The sequence below is a fragment of the Callorhinchus milii genome, unplaced genomic scaffold (assembly GCF_018977255.1).
Source record: "Callorhinchus milii isolate IMCB2004 unplaced genomic scaffold, IMCB_Cmil_1.0 Scaffold5, whole genome shotgun sequence".
In the NCBI taxonomy this organism is placed as follows: Eukaryota; Metazoa; Chordata; class Chondrichthyes; order Chimaeriformes; family Callorhinchidae; genus Callorhinchus; species Callorhinchus milii.
In genome coordinates, this window is record NW_024704746.1 from 21,537,188 (window position 1) to 21,556,464 (window position 19,277).

The window sequence follows — 19,277 nt, forward strand, 5'->3', positions numbered from 1 at the left end:
AGCTTTATTTCTTTTTCAAATCCTCCACTTTTCTCCCTCACTCGCTCCCAAAGGTCATCCGACTCCCTTTTAATTTCTGCTCTGATAAGGTTTGATGGTTGTTGGTCGCCATCCAGTACAGTGGCTTAAACGGCCCTTACTCACACGTGCGCCTTGACAGTGAGTGTTAGCAGGCTTTTCGACCGCAGGGGTGGGGGGGAAATTGACAGACTGCCGAGCCTGATCCCACCCTCGTCTGATGTCCACACATGCCCACCTCCCATTAGATAGAGGGCTTTGGATAATGATCAGAAACAGGATCTCTGACTGATTTTTCCCCTCCCTAATCCAGGATAACTGAGGCTAATTATAGTGCCCTGAGTACCGTCTTGGGTGAGATCTTGACTGTTTAGCTAAATGTTGCTTAGGGTCCACTGGACCATCTCGAGAGCTCACGATTTTTCGTAGAATCCAATCAGATGGCCACACTGCTTTCAATAGGAATTAATTATAATAATCCTTACACTTGATATGGTGCCTTTCACATCGGGAGCATGTCTCGAAACACTTCAAAAAGGATTTTCCTGTAAAGTACAGTGACCTGATGTTTTGTGTGGCCAATGTAATATTTTAATCGCACGCTACTTTGTTATTTAGCTTTAGAAACCTTAGTTATAGCAATTCAGTAGTTATTACACATAACTACAATTGATGTTATCTGTGTAATTCTGCAGAGGAAGAGACGGATATGGAATTAATTTTGAAGTGGTGGAAGTCATCCCCATATCATTGTCTTTCCATTCCCTGTTCTGGGAGTTTAATAATGGCTCTAATTTCATGAAAAGCTCATTTTCTTTAGATCTAGATGTCAACGTTGGATTTTAGGTTATTTTCAGTCTGTTTACCATGTTGCCAGATTCCCAGACTTTGGCAGAAAAATCTTGGGAATTCTGACCAGCTTGAGAATCATTACAACTTGTGGTTTGTGCACAGAACCAAAATAGCCAAATGACTCATAAGTACCACAAAGTACCTGACAACCGTCTCAGCATCCAGTCTCCAGGGGTTTGTCACCATTTGACTCCAGTTTTCGCCCATTGTTAAAATTATATCCTTGTGTTGCATTTTTGGTTGGGATTTCCTATTATGAAGATATAATGGAAAAGATTGCAATTTTAAAGTAACCCACTGTGCAAGCACAAGGATCCGAGTTCTTTCCATCAAAGACTCTGACACAGTTGTTTGCAGGGTAGCTGTCCTCATCTGCCAATAAATGTCAATACATGTTTTCGGATTAACTAACCGATAACAGTAAGTAAGTAAGTGGAGAGAATTAAATTGAGGCTGGATGACACAGATCGTTACTGGTGCTTGAGCCTGAGATTAGCTATGTTTTTTTTCTTATTATACATCGATGTCTTTGTGAGGAGGATTACATTTTATTCGGGGCTCCTTTTATTTGTTTTTATGGTCACACATCTTTGTGAGTGACAACATCTTGTTTTCTGTTGGCAATGTTTCCTATTGAGTGGCAGTGCCAGACAGGGACGTGTGTCCATGAAGAGATCGTATGATTTGACCAGTGTTGACATCAGGATTTCTTTAACTGAGTGACACGAGGAATGCTGCAACCAGCGTATACCGAGTTTTGTAAAGGAATAGAGCACCCTCTGCCACTGAATCACGTCATCAGTCCAACACCAAACTTGCTCAACACAGAGAAGCCAGTATCCCCTGAAGTCCCCAGAATTACACTGCAATCTTTTGGTAATGTTTATTACTGGTGATCATTTAACTGTCACATTCTCCATACCAATAGCATTTTTTTAATAAAACATCCCATCTGGACTGAAAGGCATCAACACTGTACAGTATTCAGAAAGAAAAACAGGACGTTTGTTATCACTTTGCAGTCATTTTCTGTTGAACTTTGTTCCATAGAAAGTCTCAGTTGAATGGGTGAAAAATAATTGTATCTGCCCTGCACCTCTCGCTATCAATCAGAAGAAGTTTAGATGGAGGCTGTAGCACAATGAGAGAGAGGACATTATGTGGAGGATAGCTGATTGCTTTCCTTGGCTTTAAAGTCAAAACATGGCTCAGAGGAGATCTTATTCCTTTGTAGAGATTATTTCTCTATTTATTAGATCTCTTTGCAGTGTGATAATCTTGCCCAAACATAGTGCATGCTCTCCCGTTGCAATTAACAGGTAGACCATCCCTCTGCAGTACATACTGTATGATGAGTCATTTCTCTAATGTAAAAGGGTTTTGCTAATAAACTGCAATATCCCTCTTTACATGTGCTTTGACTTAAACAGTATATTGTTTATCTAAAAATAAATCGGATATATTTTAGGATATTTGACTTTGTCCTCTTTATCCTGTATATGTCACTGCCGGTAATACACCCAAGTCTATGTGTACCTGTACACAAGTGGAGGATTGCACAGGCACCAGTACTGAAACAGTTAACACCTCTTAATACGGTGGATAAGTCAGATGAAAGGCGTGATTCTCCATAGCCCAACACGTCCAGTTTTCCATAGTGACTGTTAACAGAGAGAGCTTTGAACTGAGGCAGATGGGCAGTATTCACAGAGACTTTGTTTTATTGCATTCTTCAACCCCCATTAAAATTATTAGTCTTCTACCTCTCTCTGTGTGTGGGAGGGGCAATGGGCTGGCACCAATTCCTTCTGCTGCGATTTGAGTGAAAAAAATGATCCTGATACTCTCCGTGTAAAGATGATGGCTTCCATTCAACTGCTGGGAAAAGCAGAAACTCTCTGCCACTGTTTACCCTGACTAACACGCTAGCCATTGAGTAAAACTACTGGTTCCCGGCAGTCTAAAGGGTAGGTTTTGCAATCAAGGCAGCCTCTTAAAAGGGGTGAGAACCTCTACAGATGAATACTGCCTCAGATGGTGTCTCTCCTTGGTCTCTCCTTGTTGTTATACTGTCTCTCCATGGTAGTAGATTTACTCCCGGTTTTAGGCCTGGTGTATCATTTTTTACAGAGCGTGTTCAGAAGCTCTATAAGCACCAATTATGTGTTGCGCTGAAATTGTCTGCCACGTTTTGCCCACAAAATGTACAGTCAATTCACAGTTACAGTATATTCTGTGAAGCGCTTTGCAACATCACGAAGACGTGATAAGGCGTTGTATCAGATGCAAAGGTTATTAGTAGTATAACATGGGTACGATGAAAGATCAGGGAGTTGGGATTGGAATAATTAGCTCAAGTGCATCAGTTTGCACCAATTTGTTGGGCTAAATGGCTTCCTTCTATGCTGTAATTTCTAGGAATCTATGAAAAGGGAGAGTGAATTACAAACTTCAATTGATGTCTGCGCGTAATCTGGAAATTTTTCTTTTAATCCTTTGTCACCCAAACAAAGCTTCTACAGCTGTTCATTTCCATGGATCAATCCCACACCATTTATTTAGGTTTCTGACATTTGGAAAACCGTCAACTAAAACCATATCGCTTACCATTGAGAACACTGTCTAGCAAGCTTCCCACTACGTGTCCAGCTAACACCAGGAGAACTGAGAACCTAAGTCACAAGGCGTATTTTTCAGGCTCCTCCAGAGGAAACCATGCCACTGGCTGCAATGATGAACACTGACAGTAATGCGCAGTGGTCTAATGGTTCCCACCGACCCTGTGGCGTTTGCCCTGCGGTGGAAGTGCAATGGGTTTCACATCACCATAACATGTACAGATTTCAACCAGCTCAGCAATGTAAGCCTTGAACAGGAGACCTGGGTGTGAGAAGTCACAGTAATCCTACCTTTCCCGATGTGAAAGGCGTTATACAAATGTATTTTTGTGCACTCTACGGCTCAGTGTGCTGCAAGGTCCGAGCCCATAAACTACCATCCTGGCCTTTTAATTGCTGTCACATGCCTTAAAACGAGCAAAACTACTCTCTGCAGATCCCAGCGCTCATAACTATTCACACTGGGCCAGACGTAAGCAAGCCAGACTCCCGCATCGGGATTCTTTTTAATTGTTTTTCAAATCAACAGCAACAAGTGGAGTTCAAAAGAGCTTTTGATATAAAAGAAACTACAAAAATAAAGAAATAAAACCAAGTAAGGGGCAGGAAGTGTACACTTTTTTTATATATTGTTGAGTCGTAACTTCTGTGAGTAGTGGCTACAGGCAAAAATATTGTTTGGGATTGGGTGGGGGTGAGGGGGGCGTTGAGTGGGTTGGGAGTTTCAGCACCTTAGCACCAATAAAGCTTCGGCTACACTCCATTTCCAATACTGGTGGATATTTGTAGAGCTTCTTTAACTTGCTTCAAGGCCTTTAAACAGCATTGATTCCAACATGTCTGGAAAATCTTTTCACTGTGTATATATATATATATATACATATATATATACATATATATATACATGTATATATATATGTATATATATATATACATATATATATATATGGATGACCAAAAATTTGTGATACCATTACAATGTTTAATACGTCTTAAAAGAAATGAGAATTTTTATTTTTAGATAAGAGTAGTTCGATATCACGATATGACTCTTTGGTCACCCTGTATATAATACAGATTTGATAATATTTCATTTCAGAATATACCTTGAGGTGCTTTGTTTCGATGTCATTGATATACGAGGTGTGTTAGCTGCCTAAATGCTAACAGGCAGAGAAAGATGTGCGTTGTCTGCATCTGGCCCTCCATAAAAGCCGGTGCGCTCGTAAATTATCACAAGGCAGGAAATGGCTCCCTTTCGTTTTCAAAGGGAATTCAAATTGTTTCTTCCCTCCTTCCTGCACTTGCTTTGCTAATGGCATTTATAAAACCTTTAATTAGTCAGAAGCTTTGAAAAGGCTCAGCCTCAATTACAAATGATTTAAAGGACCCCTTCTCGCCCCCACCCCCCAACCCCGGGCAAACAGGAGCTGGATTGAAAGCAATCTTTATTACCAATCAAGCTTTGGTGGGGAATCTGAAGGTGAGAAAGCTGCTAACAATCCTCTGGGCAGACTGTGATCTGAGAAAGAGGAGAACTCATGACCACCCTTTTGGCGCCTGGTGATAAACTGGCCGAACAAACAAGGCGTCACTTACCTCTCCTAACAAGAGGAGAGCTTGCCTCTCTGATCCAGTCACAATTGCCTTATAACCTTCAGGCAAGCGGAGAGGGATTATGGTGTCCTGATTGCTGGCTGGGAGCCCTTTGTGAGCCGTAGAGGAGAATACTGCCCCTCGGGCGGGGAGAAATCCTCTGATCGTCTCCCGTTCCCAGCGCGAGGATTGTTTTTCTTTCTTAAAAATAAAACGGTAAAAGAAATTGCAGTCATAAAAAGGCAGCGACTTCCTGACCAAATGAGGACAACTCCCTAAACTAACTAGGAAGCTGCAAATTAAGGAGTCAAAGTGCGTAACTAAAGACGGAGAAGTGCTCGTGGAGCAAGATCAACAATTTTTTTAATGCAGCCATTTTGCGGTCAACAACAACAACTTGCATTTAAGTAGCGTCCTCAGGACGGTGTCTCGGGACACTGAGCTGGTGCTGCCCTTCCTTCCTCCGACAGCAAAGTACATTGACCCAGCGTCAATGTCAAGAGGACATCCCAAGGCGCTGGACAGTCAGGGATCCACACCCGAGCTGGTGGTTGGGATCAGGATGGGTGGGGGTGGTGAGGGTAGGGACAGGAGCGTGACTGAAGGTGCGGTCAAAGGGGAGGGTCTTGAGACGGGTCTTGAAGGAGGCGAGGGAGCACCACATGCTCCATCCGGGTACAGTGTCTTGAGGTCCTGAGGGCAGCCCAAATATTCTCTTTTTTGTAGGTTTTGACCAGCACACTGCATCCTGAAACAGATGTCACAAACTGTTAGCACAGCCATCAGTACAAAACACCAGGCAGGTGATAAACAGGGAGAAAAAAACTTATTGGAAGTTAAACTTGGATTCGGATAAAGCGAATAAGCCACTCGTAATTGTACCATATTTTTTATTTTTACATTGCTTGTCCTTTCATCAAAATCAGACGATAACGATCGGAAGGCTGTGAATTTTATCATGAGGAACGAGAGCAACAGAGTCTCCCTGTGGCATGTAGTGAATGGAAATTCGTGCAGTTAAAAATAATGAGCTGGTTCCTGTCTTTAGAATACGGCTCTGTTACTTTCCCAAGCGCAATTACTTCGAGGAAAATTGAACATGGACTGAACGAAAGCGCATGTTTCTTGTACTTTATGCCAGCTCCTTCTTAGTTAATCTTGGTTTAAGTATTTGCATCTCTGCATGCAGCTGTCAATCTATGTCCCAGGATCTGTGTGTGTGAGTGTCTGTGTTTCTGTCCGTATATTTGTGGGCCTCTCTCTATGTATCTAATAATAATAATAATAATCCTTGCATTTAATATAGCGCCTTATCACATCGTTGAGCCGTCTCAAACCGCTTCACAGAATACACAGTGTAAAGTGTAGCGACTGTGTGCTTTGTGGGCGAAAGGCAGCGGCCAATTTCTCACAGCAACATCCCACAAACAGTCGTGGATTGAGTGACCAAAATGTATTTTCTCGGGAGGGATTATTCACCCCGGAAAGCGATCCGCCAATCTTATGTCTGTTGCGTCTGTCTGTAAGTTTGCGTACGTTTCTGATCATCCATCTGTGCAGTGCATCTAAGTCAAGCCACCCTTATGTTATGTTAGTGGTGAGGAACAGAGCATTTTTTTCCCCATTTTTATTCCCTGAGTGCAGGTCTCCCAGCTTGGTTAAGAGTCTAGGATAGAAGCACAGAACTCCCTTACATTCCCTTGCCAAAACATACAACTAGGCAGAGCTGCTCCTACTGTGCGCTTATAAAATTTGTGTTTCCTGCAAAGTTTGCAAAGTATATTTTATGGCATCTCTGTATTAGAATCATGAATTGGTCTGAATTTTATCAGGTGTCAATGGGCACTTTGGCCCTGAGCAGTTGTGGCTTGCCTGTGGTAATTTGGACCAAAATAATCCAAATTCACTGGGCGTAGGAAACCTTTTTCCAGGAAACCCTCATCAATCCAGTATTATTTCAGGTCTTTATGTAAAAGTACATATTTCTAATCATCAGTGCTATCCTAGGAATACTGCAGATTTCAAAGAACAGTGTTATTCTGTAGCAGTTACCTCATAACTGCGTGGAATTCGCTTTGCAGCTGTTTTTAGTACTTCAAACAAACAAGTCGTTGCGCAGACGTCCTGGAAGTGACCATGGGATATTTTATCTCTGCCAATTTTTGTCCACTGATTTTTCTCCCTTCCCTTCCTGCTCATCTGAAAGCTTTTAACTCCCTTTCTTTTCTTAAATATTATGTTTCACACAACGGATGATACACTGGCACAATGACGTCAGGACATAATGGCCACCACCAACACGTTTTGAAACAGTGCTAAAAAAAAATGCAATGGTAACAGTGCAGGTAGCAGTCGGCACAGCTATCTGCTGGTTCATGATTGTAATGTACTCGCACATCAGTTTAGCTGCAGTGATTTTAGTGAGAGCAGTTTCAGAAACTGAGACTCCGTAATTAAACGTAAACGCCTCATACTCAGTTTTAGTCAGAACTTCCACTAAATTGTGTAAAGATGTGCCTGGCAGCCAGAGAGGTAAAGACTTTACATCCTGCTCTCCGTACCATGTACAGGAGACAAGCTAAGCTGTCCCTTATGTGCAGCTGTTTGTTTTTTCTCTGCTTTTCTGCTCCCCGTGCATTTGAACACCACAGGTTAAAAAAAAAAGGGTCTCGTCTCCCTGTTGACAGATGTTATCCTCAGCCAGTCTCTCCCTAACTCCCACACACCCCTCCTTCCGCCGCCACCGTGATACAAATTGCAAATTCATGGTACAGTGAGTGAGAAACATTGCTTTTGAGTCCAACGCTGAAATCCGCTGTGGAAGGTTCAAAGACACGAACACTTCAGTTGACCTTTCGGTATCAAGAGCATCAACAAGTAATGTAGGACCTCCAGGATGCTCTGAAAATTGCCAAATATACACTGGACAAAAAGCTGTAGGAACGCCTTTATAAACAGAAGCCAGATCTACAACATTTTTTTTTTAAAAAAAGAGACTGTTTAGTCTGAAAAAATCTTAAAAGAGGAATGAGAATTTTTTTTAACTGACTAACCAGCAGCGTAATTTCCAGTATAATTAGAACAGGTAGGAGCAGACATTGCCTCTTCTGTTAATCTCTCTGGGGGAAGGAAATCAAGAAAAAAGTGGTTCAAGTCCAAATCGTATCACATGATGAGAAGTCACGTAATCAGGAATTTAGGCCCTACACCCAATGCTTGGCCGAGCACCTAATGTAAATATCTCGAAGACGTGATAAGGCTCTGTATCAAATGCCAGGATTATTAATATTAGAAGTCAAGTTTAAATAACCCGAACTACCAGATCAAAGGATCGTTGCCCACACCGTCAATAAAGCCTACTACGTTCAAACAAAGATTTACCGTCTGCTAAATGCTGTGAAAGATGTCAAATCCTTCTCCCTGAATTTACAGCAAATATTAATTCAGTCTCGGGGTGCAGTTAGCATGACAGGTAAGTCGTCAGGTTTTGTTTGACTTTTTATAATGTCACTTCAGACCCCGGAGTCGATCAATAGCTTGTAAATAATTGACATAGCCCTTCTCTCTGCTCAGGTTAGAACTTTTTTTGTGACTTTTCTTTTGCCCGTGGTTGGAATTTGCTTCTAGTATCTCCCTGATGTTTCTGAAATTGATTTATGACACAATACATTACCAATTTTATTGTTTCAACATAGAGATCTAATGGATAGATCTTTCTGAGTGTGTGTTAATCAAGGTGATTGAAGACAGCCCCCTCTCCCCCCAATCCATTCCTTTTGTAACATCAGGTATATGCCCAGGCCAGGTATAGCTTTAGCCACCTGAAGACTAACACTCTCTGCTTAGCTGCAATACTAGAGATGACTATCTACTGTGTGTCAGTTCCATTTCCCTTATTGGAAGCTGCCGATAAGGGATTACGATTTGTCCAAGATTATCGGTAGTTTTGCATCAAGACATCGTGCTCGGTGGGTTGACATTGCCTTAAATTATTTAGTGTAGGAATGTTGCAATCTACAGAGAGAGAGACCATCATTCTGGGCTGAACACAAACCCCAGGAATGAAGCAAAACATGCTAATTTACTGCATCACCCACACTGCCATGTATTACCATGAGGAACTGGCAATCATCTAGTGTACTCTAGGTATACATCATGGTAGTATAATAATCCATTGCACTGTTAAAGCAAATGCTTATCACACAACTTTTGCCTTGGCAGGTATCTTACATGATGAAGGCTGGATTCCATCACTTGATGCCTGTACGGTTTGGTGGGAGCTGAACGTTCATTCGGTTGGAAATGTTTTAGAGCCACTTTTGCAAAAGGAGACCGATTGAAAATTGCACTGAGCTGTAGGGTAAGCTGTAACACCTGCCTGAGTTCAGATATTAATTGATATTTAAGAATTGTAAACCTTGCTTGCTGTGCTGTTCTGTCACCTTTGTAATTTCTGAAGAGAACTACTTGTTCTCTGGTAGTTGTGGGCTTGTGTGCGTGTGTCATGTGAGAGACACTCACACAGAACATGTGACATTAAGGAACCCAACACCATGGGATAGAATCCAATAACATCTTTTTAAAAAAAAAGAAAAGATATTCTTTCGCCTGAAAATGAAAGTCCACTCATATCAACTATAAAACATTCGCTATAGGTGGTAGGTAACTCAATGACTTGTGTAGTGGTTTTCTGCTCTAATGCTGCCAAGTTCCTGTATCAAATGATCAATGAATTGTAGAAGTATGAAATGCAACAACTGATAAACAGGTCATTTTTAGTCATCAAATTGAATGTGTTTAGTTCTTTATCATTATGATATTATTTATCATTTGTTTCACTTAATTACCTCTGCTAACTCTTTCAAATGTCACTGAGGAGGCAGCCTCTGAGAGACCAGGGTGATCGGCTTATGTTTCTCCTCTATTTCACCCTGTGAAGAAAAGCCATATCTTTTCCACTAATAGCCTGGGCATGCATTCAGCTAGTCTCAGACCTATGTCTTACTTCCTGGCCACCCATATTCTGCATAATCACGCTATCTCTGAAGAATATCTTTCAAATTATGCATAAACCCAACATTTATAAAGTAAGTACAGGAGGTAGAGCAGAAGTGAGTCCAGCTTGGAAATTCCCAATATTATCTTTGGATTCTCTCTCAAACGTAATAAGCCATCAAGGAAAACTACCTTCCAGGCTAAACACTCGCTATACAGGAGTGGAACTTGCCAGTCATTCTGGCATCACTGCTGCTCCCAATTTCCTCTGAAAAATATTTGCATTGGTGCATCGAGCAAAGGCTTTTCAGTTCTTAGGTTTTGTGTTCTCGTTTTTTTTAATACAATATGCAGTATTTTTCCCCAATTCTGGGGAAAAATGCAACTGACAAAGAGAAGTTGGAATCCAGCAAGCTCTTCCACGAGGAAGTGGCACCTTCACCATCCAAAAAAATGAAAGGCTTTAGAGTATACGGCTTTCAATTGAAGATTGAGTTATTTATTCCCTAGGTGAATTCTTGAACACTGATGGCTCTTTATTTCCAGTTGGAGGGGAAAACACATTGCAGTGATGGGGTTCATGTTTCAAGAGGTGTTAAATATACTGGATGTTGTTTAACCTTTTCCCCAGTTTGTCTCAATTCTCGTTTCACCCACAAAACACAGTCAAACCCACTTTACAGCATATCCTGTTAAGCGCTTTGAGACGTCTCGATGATGTGATAAGACGCTATACCAAATGCAAGCATTATTATTATTACCTCTCTGCAAGACTTCAGTGTGTTGTGCCACACTGATAGAAACTCACTAAACATATTTTTGAAGTTTCATGCTATTTCCATGTACTCTGGGGTTAGGAGATATTTTGTGCAGAAGCGGGAGAGGAACCCATAGACAGCGGAACATCATTTTAGGAAATAGGGCCCAAGTTTAAGGAGGAAAACCCATTCAGCTCAGCCTGTCTCTTCAATTTCTATTTGCAAAGGCCATGTTTGTTGGGTCAGATATTAGCATGGCATGAGAGACCGGAAAGAGGTGAAAACAAAGTAAGCTCGAGCTCAACAAGGATCTACACACGGAGATCGACTAGTTGACCTCATTTAGATTGCTTTCATTTCTCTTCCAACTCAGCACCAAGTTCATATCTCTGTACATCAGATAAACGAAGAACCTGTCCATATGAATTCTTTAAATGATTCTACATTCCTCGTGCTCGGAGCCACTTTATTCTCTTTCAAGTGTTGTAGTTAATACTTTCTTTCACATTTAATTATGGCCTCCACTTGTAGTTCAGCACAACACAAGCACATCTCCGATTTCCCTTCTCTTCATGACTTTCAGCACATGGATCATGTCTCTCATCATGTTTTCCAGTGAGAACCCATGGATCTCTCGTAGCTGCTCCTCAGAGTTCATCAGTGTAAAAGCTAAACCTCCTACATGTTAAATCAAATACAAGATTACAACCCCACTTCCCGTCTCCACCCCCTCCCCATCGTCTCCCCCCCCCCCCCCCCCCCCACCGTATTACATATCATGTGGAGCCACCGATTCTTATTTATCTAATGGCAGCCACAACTTGTGCGCACTGAAAGAACAGCAATGGCCTGCCTTTTCCTTCCTGAATGTTGATGTGAGCCGCTTTCAGTCCACAGCTCAGTACAGGGTGAGTACTCTGTAATTCTGTGTAATTTTAACATTGTCTCGTTCATTTCTATCTATTTTTGGATTTTGTTTAAACAGTGAGCTGATATCATCGGGAGACAACTGGGAAGGATTACTAAATCTTGTCAGCGCTGAGTTAACATTGACAGAGTGACGGTAATTAACAGGGAGGGGGAGGAAATTCTGTGGGTTAATGCAGTTCCCTCATACTGCTAGGCTGCGTGACTACTACCCACTTCCTCTAATGATGTCACCGGTATTTGATGTTTAATACAAATATTTAACAAAATGAACAGAAATCAACCGATGGAAACCAGCAGCGATGTTTGAGTTTCATGCGACGGGTTTCTAACTGCTGCAGTGTCCCACAAACCGTCGTGGATTTGAGTGACTAAATTATTATTATTATGATAGCAAGGCTTTAAGCTTTCTCTTTAGACTCTCGCCACCTGTTGGATTTTGACGTGTTTTTAGTACAATGGAATTTTTATTCTTTATCCTGTGATTTCTGTAGCCTGGGTTTCAAATGAAGCTGAAGGGCTTCAGAGACTTGTTTTTCAAGACAGCACAAGATAACAGTCCAGGGATAACACTCTCTCTCTCTCTCTCTCTCTCTCGCCCCTGAGCTTCTCTCCCTCAGCTCGATTCTCTCTAAAAGGCACATTTTTTTATTGTCTGTCCGAGACACTGGAGGCATTCACAGCTGGTTCAGGGTGCTGTGAGATGACCAATTTTGGCAGCGTGGAGCAAGACAAGAGTATATGCCAGCTTTCCCTCAAAAGGATTGTTTCAAGTCTATTCATTGCGTGTCTGATAATATCGTGATATTTTATTTTTAACTGGTGACATTACTGCTTCAGGAAGCTCCCCCTCTTCACCCGCCCATTACTAAAAAGTTTTGATTCTGTGGTCATTGAATCATGCTTCCTCTCTGATACAACCAGACGATAATGTCTGTCAAGCTCTTCCTGTCCAGCTGTATGCAGTAATAAAATTAATGTTTGCATTCGGCTTATTGCATCAGTCGGGGGCAGATCCACAAAAGGCAGAGGCCATTGACCAAACTCCCCCCTCTTGTGACTTAATTCCTCATTTTACTGCTTCCAGTTTCTGCGTTTCAAAATGAGTGTTCGAGGTAAAGGTGATGGTAGCGGGCTGGAGGATTTGAGACTCCTGAGGTGCGGTTTCCTGATCGTCACTCTGATGCTTTGAATCATTTTGCAAGATATGATGCACGTCCTGCTTCACCCACACACCCACCTTCTGGCAGATCAGCCTTTTCCCCCCCCCCCAGTCGCTCCCTCGTGACTGGGTCCGCTCCTATGTGGGATGCTGTCTCTCCCGACGTGCTTTAGAAGCGCTCCGAGACTCTACCCCACGTGAAGGGCGCTATATACACGCAAGTTATTGTTGTTGCCCTTCACAATCTTGCTCCCCCTCTTTACCTCCGCTGCCCGGGTTTCTTTCCGCTCTCCACACAGCTCTCTTCGTGTGCCCACTAATGATGTGCGGTCACAGCAATGGCTTCACATGCATCACAGGTCTAGCAATGACAACCAGCATGGCCTCCTACCTCCATCTAACACAAACTTTGCAAACGTCTGAAAGCATCTGCTGTTTTGTAATTGAGATGCCAAGATATGGCATAACAGGAAATGCTTTGGTATGGCATTGGATTACCAAAATAGCATTACGCTCGGGTGCTAAAAAAAACCATTACCACACAATAGTTAGTTCCTGTAATCCATTGCTGTCCATTGCTATATATCTTCTATACCACACATTTCTTTTGTTATCTGTAGTTTATGCCAACCAAGTTGGCACATCCTATCAAAATGTTGCTTTACATGTACAGTTCTCATGTGATGAGCTGTTATATCTGGTCCATTTGAAGGCATTGAACAGAGGTTCAAAGTGTATCCCCCTAAACTCTTAAGGTTTAAAGTCATAAAGGAGTCAATGAGGGTCAGACAATCTGGGTTACAGACTGTTTCTGACGCTCATCTTCTGCTGAATTGGACAATTTCTGCTTACTGAGCTCTCAACATTGTATCAGGACGGCTAGGAGTGGGGGAGAACACGCTCATGAACCTTGAGTACAGAGGGGAATCAAAAACAACAAGAGGAAAACATCATTTATTGAGGAACTGTGAGCGTGCTTGTCAATGTTGCTGCCCTAGACTTGACTTCATCTTCTGTTCAAAGCATTTTTTGGTAGATCTTGTTTTCACATATTCCCACATGATTTCACTTTTACTGCCTCAATTCACAGACTGCTTGTGTTCAACATATTGGGCTGTATCTGTGTTGGCAGGCATCTGTCTGAGTGAGAATGTGGTTGAGTGAGATTTTCAGTCTCGTACCTGTTGTAACACGGCGTCAATAGATCTCTAATGAACAGAAACTTTACGCCAGGAGTCGTAAATATCTTTGAGTTTAGAAAATGATTGCTCAGGGGCTCCATCTGTTCCTTAGAAAAGACTCTTTCAGTAAAATATGACCAACACTGCATTTTTTTTTGCAACGGCTGATGCCTCCCAATTGATAGCAGAGACCATAAAATGTTTACAATAGGGTCTGATTTGCGGTTTGGGTTAATGGTTCGTGTTCAAACTTTGTGGATTGGGTTTAGTCAAGTGCAAAACACAGGTACGCAGAGAGAGGTGCGCAGAGATATTAGTTGCCCTTAATTATGTATTTGACAACTAATGCAAGGAATTACTCAAACACCTTCAGTTCTGTGTTCACAATTGCAGGGGCCACAAACATAGCCTCGGTTTCTTTGGCATCTGTTGTTTTTATTTGAACTTTACAAGTCTGTGAGCACAGAGGGAAAGCTGGAACGGGCTCCCAAACGCTCACATTCTCAAAAAAAGATGCCTTTATTAAAGTTTTCACAGATGGTTTCCCTGAAACCGATCTGTCTGCACAGCTCGGGAGAACATTAATTCCTTGGCTTTTTGCAGATGGAATACCAGAGAATCATTGGTCCTGAGGTACAAAAGGGGAAAAAGGGAAGGGAGGAGCAAGGAACGTAGAGCATCTGTGTAGAAACTATGAATCACAGCTTGGGAACAAACTTATAAAAATCGTTCTGAATGGATCCTAAGAGATCAACCCACACCCACCTCACCCCTTTTTCACGTGGGCGCTTTTCTCACTTCGCTTGTTAAAAAGAAATAGGATAAGTATTGGAAGAGAAACACTGTAAACGTGTGCAGGAAAAGAGAAGGGAAGTGGAGTTACAGAATATTAGCACCAGTAAAGGAGCTAACAAAAGCAGAGACTCGATGGACCAAATGACCTTCTTGTAACAATGATTCACCGCTGCTTGTCCTACAGAAGATAAACTGTTCCGAGTGTCTTTTTATACAGTACAACTAAGCATTTAAGTTCCACAGACACCTGTGAAAATGTGGACGGCACTGCCCCAGAAAGCTGTAGATGCAGAATCAATTGAGTTGTTTAAAAAGTAGATGGAAACTTGGGGAAATAAGGGTATTATGGGATGCGGAGAAAAGACTGGGAAAGGGGATAAAAAGATCTTCTATGATCAAATAAGATAGCTGGTGGGTTGAATGGCCTCCTCTTGCTCCTCTTTGCCTAACTGATGATGTCTAAGTGTTTCTCAACGGGTTTCCTTGATAAGGAACCGAGTGGCTCAAATGGAGGCTTCCAGTAATGGATGTATATTGTGACAATCTGCAGGAACTCGCTCAGCCCCAACCCCATCTAATTCCTGAGGTCAATGGAAATCCCCCAAGACATTCTGTAAATGAGACCGCATTGCGAACAAATCACTCAGCAAGTTGTTCGCATTTGCTATTCTGTACTCTGTCGTGTGTCTATTTAAAGCTAGTGCCATAGCAAACAACATCAGCAACAACAAATTCCATTTTGTACAGCGCCTTTTACGTCATCCAGACATCTCAAAAGTTTTCACGGATGTTGTCATTTGGTTTCCCTGTAACGTGTCTGTCTGCACGGCTCGAGAGAACATTAAATCCTCGGCTTTTTTCAGATGAAATGCCTTCACATAATATACTGTAAAGTGGATTGACTTTATATTTTGTAGGGGAAACACAAGCTCAGAAACCTCCTGCTCCCCCTTCTCCATCTACCATAAAAGAGATGATAAACTTTACCTTGTAGATAACCACAGGGTGACACTGACCTATGTCTTCCAGCAAACCTGCTGCAACTCTCACATCCCTTGGTTCCCACGATGTGTTCTCAAGGGTATGACAAACACTTGCGATTCTAATCGCTATGAAATAAATGATATGGACAAGCTGTTTGCTCAGCATGAAATCCAGGCACACAGTAGTAGCCCAAGGCACCTCACAATAAAAGAAAAGTAGTCTCCACCCAACAGGTGCGGTAATAACTGAAACAGTGATAGTAGCGCACGTCAGGTTAGGTGTGTGGGTGTGGAGCAGGGCGAGAGATGCAGGTGAGATAAAAGTACTGAGTTTCCTTCAGAGGAATTGCTTCCTTTTGGGTTCCAATGTACAACCCCCCCAAAAATGCTACAGTTGGGAATAAATTTGCAATCTCATTCAGAGGAAAATGTAGTCTTGTACAGGAGATGGAAGTAAGTTGTGGTATTGCTGTCTTGCTTCTGAGGTTGGTGCTTAGGTGTCCGTTTTGGAGGTGTAGAGGGAGCTTTGGCAACATAGACTTGGGAGTGGCTCAATCTGAAATTTCAACAACAAAAAAGTTTACGAGGTTCTCCAATCCTCAGCTATATCCTCAATTCTTTCGTGCGTGCGAGGGGTGGAGTGAGGGAGGTGGAGGGATGGGGTTCAGGAGGAGGAAGCATAGGGAAGGAAAGAAACGAAAAGCAAGACCAAAGGAAGACGAATACAGTATTCAACAAGGGCATGGATGTGTGTAAAATGTCTCCGGTTACAGTAAATAATGTATCGACAGAGAAGCTGGTGTTTGAGGACGAGTCCTCCCTGCAGTTTGTCTTTCCTTTGTGGATTCTGCTTCACGTTCCTGTGGCACCAGCTCAACTTGCGAAGGATGTTTCTGGACTTCTGCTGAGGACAAGCAGAGTGTGAAAATCGCTTTGGATGTCTACTTTAACCGAGATTTTTGCCACGAACATTTGCAAGTCAGTGTCTGAACCAGAAATATCTCGTGGCACAATGTGCAAGATCACATGGCGAGCTTAGCCAGCACGCTAGCAATCACAGTCTGACGTATATACTACCCTGCAGCTGGACTGCAATGTTTCTCCTGTAAACAGGCTCCATAACAGAGAGAGTCTTATTATACAGCCTCATTACATGCCTCATTGACACAGTATGTAATATAATATAGAGAAACATATCTCGCACTATACACAGTAGTACGTACAGACTGTTTCATGTCCCCGTAACATAATGTTCTATTGTCTAATCTACACAGAACACAGAAGTGTCTCATCAATAGCGAGTGTGTTATTACTTGATATGAACCTCAATTTCATGGTCTACAAACAGAGACTAAGTTATTGTTTAATGAACAATAAAGTGTAGCACCTCAGTTACGGAAAGCGAGTGGCTGAGAGATGTACAGAGGAAGCTACCAAAATCCATTGTAATTGCTGGGTAAGGACCTGGCAAATAAGTGATTAATATTGCACCAGCAACAGAGATGCGACACAAACCGAGTTACTACACAAGTTGGAAATGAACGGGTTCAAGCAAACAGCCAGCTGATCCGTTCTGTACCACCTCTTTAAAGAACAGGCAAAATGTTCGTAAAAGTTTCTTTTAATTAAATGCTGGTCTTTTACCCACCTTTTCACACCTGCTTCATTTACCATTCAGTATGGGACCAAGATCAAAAATGTCTCAGCAAACACAAAACAGTAATCTCCAGTTGCCTGAGCCAAGAGAAAAAATGGTTTCAATATGAAGTTTAAATAGCTCATAATCTGCTATCAAGATAGATAAACCCTGTCATATTTACTGTACAAGATTCTCTTTGACGTAGAATTTTCTTTCTTGGAACTCTGAGCTTCTGTCAGGAGATGTTAATTAACAAGAATTGTCCCTCTCTGTCAGACTGCCTGAAGGCTGTGATTATCAATGCTGTTAAAATGCAAATAATAGTTTTCCTGACATGAAAGGTGTTATACAATGTAATTTTGTTGTTGTTTTCCAATTCAAGTGCCTCCTCAGCAGAGCTCTGACCCTATTGCTAGCAGCTTTAGGAGCTGAATGGTTACTATAACCGCTCAGAATAGCGAATACATAGCAGGAGAAACAGCCCTGTGTGGCATTCTACTGGATCCTGAATCAATATTTGAACCTTTAAGGGCTAGACCTTTCAGAAGTCCTGTTACATTGAATCTTGTAAACCATCCCAGGCATCCATTCTTATTATGTTTGACTGAATTAAGTCTGTGCGAGTGCGCCCACCTTTCATGACATGAAACGGATAAAAGAACGAATCCGGCCATGCTTGTCAGAAAACACTGGGCTGTTCTTCACACTCCTCTACTCGATTCCGTCACAGAGCAAACTGTGCCCAGGGCCCAGAAAAACATGCCAGATGCAATCATGAGCTGTCTGAGTGTCAGCACAGAGAACAGGCTGAGCTGCTTTAGGCCAGAGAGCTTCGTACCTGAGAGGGGAGAATTTATTCTCCAGAAAGGTGAGGGGTGGGGAACGGTGCCTCCGGTTTTAAGTGTGCACTTACTCAAGTCATAGAATTTCTTTGTGTCTGCCAAGGTGAGGCTGATTTGAGTGAATGGAGCATTCTAAACAGTCGAGCGTGTCACTCACTCCACGACTGTTGCCGGGACACTGCTGTATTTCGCCCACAAAACATAAAGTCAATTCTCGAAGCCGTGATAAGGCACTATATCAAATGCAAGGATTATTATTTCTATTATACTGGGAAGTGGGTCAAGTCTGCTGAAAATCATCTTAGGTCCCTCCCATAGAAGTAAAGGAAACTTATTCCACCAGTCTGGGTTGCATTTAAACCGCAACTCTGAAATGAAAGGTCATTGTTCTAACCTGTCAATATTCACTTAGTTATTAAATTCATACGTTTATTTTATTTTACAGACATCTTTCTCTTCTATCAGACACCTGGGATGCAGGAGCAAGTTTATGCCATCCATTGCTTTGCTGACTCCTGACAGCGGGTAAGTAGAAGAAAGGATGATGTGTGTCAACCTTCTTATCTCTGAAATGTAATTACAACAAGCGTCTTTTTTTTCAACAATTTACTGCATGTGCCTCTTTGCACTCTCCACCTCGCTCAGCCAGTCTGGAACCTTGGGGTCTTGTTTGAACCTCTAATATCCTTTCTACCCCACATCCGTGCCATGACCCGCTCTGCCTTCCCCCAACTCCGCAACGTCGCCCGGCTCTGCCACTGTCTCACTCCGCAGGCCCCCGAAACCCTCCATGACCCTACCGCCCCCATCATCGCCCGACTCCACTGGCTTCCTATCACACAGAGGATCCTACTCGCTCCCTCAGCTCAGAGGGCTCCAGCCTGCTTCACGTCCCCTGCCCCACACCCCCC

At 42.4% G+C, this 19,277-nt stretch overlaps 1 long non-coding RNA gene across 1 annotated transcript in view; it reads left to right on the plus strand.

The window, feature by feature from the left end:
- Positions 1 to 19,007, plus strand: part of LOC103182744 — a 29,189-nt gene extending 10,182 nt beyond the window's left edge. The window contains exons 2-3 of the long non-coding RNA XR_006085171.1: positions 9,306 to 9,444; positions 18,812 to 19,007. This is a non-coding gene — a long non-coding RNA (uncharacterized LOC103182744). The remainder of the gene's footprint in view (positions 1 to 9,305; positions 9,445 to 18,811) is intronic.
- The last annotated feature ends 270 nt before the right edge of the window (positions 19,008 to 19,277 follow it).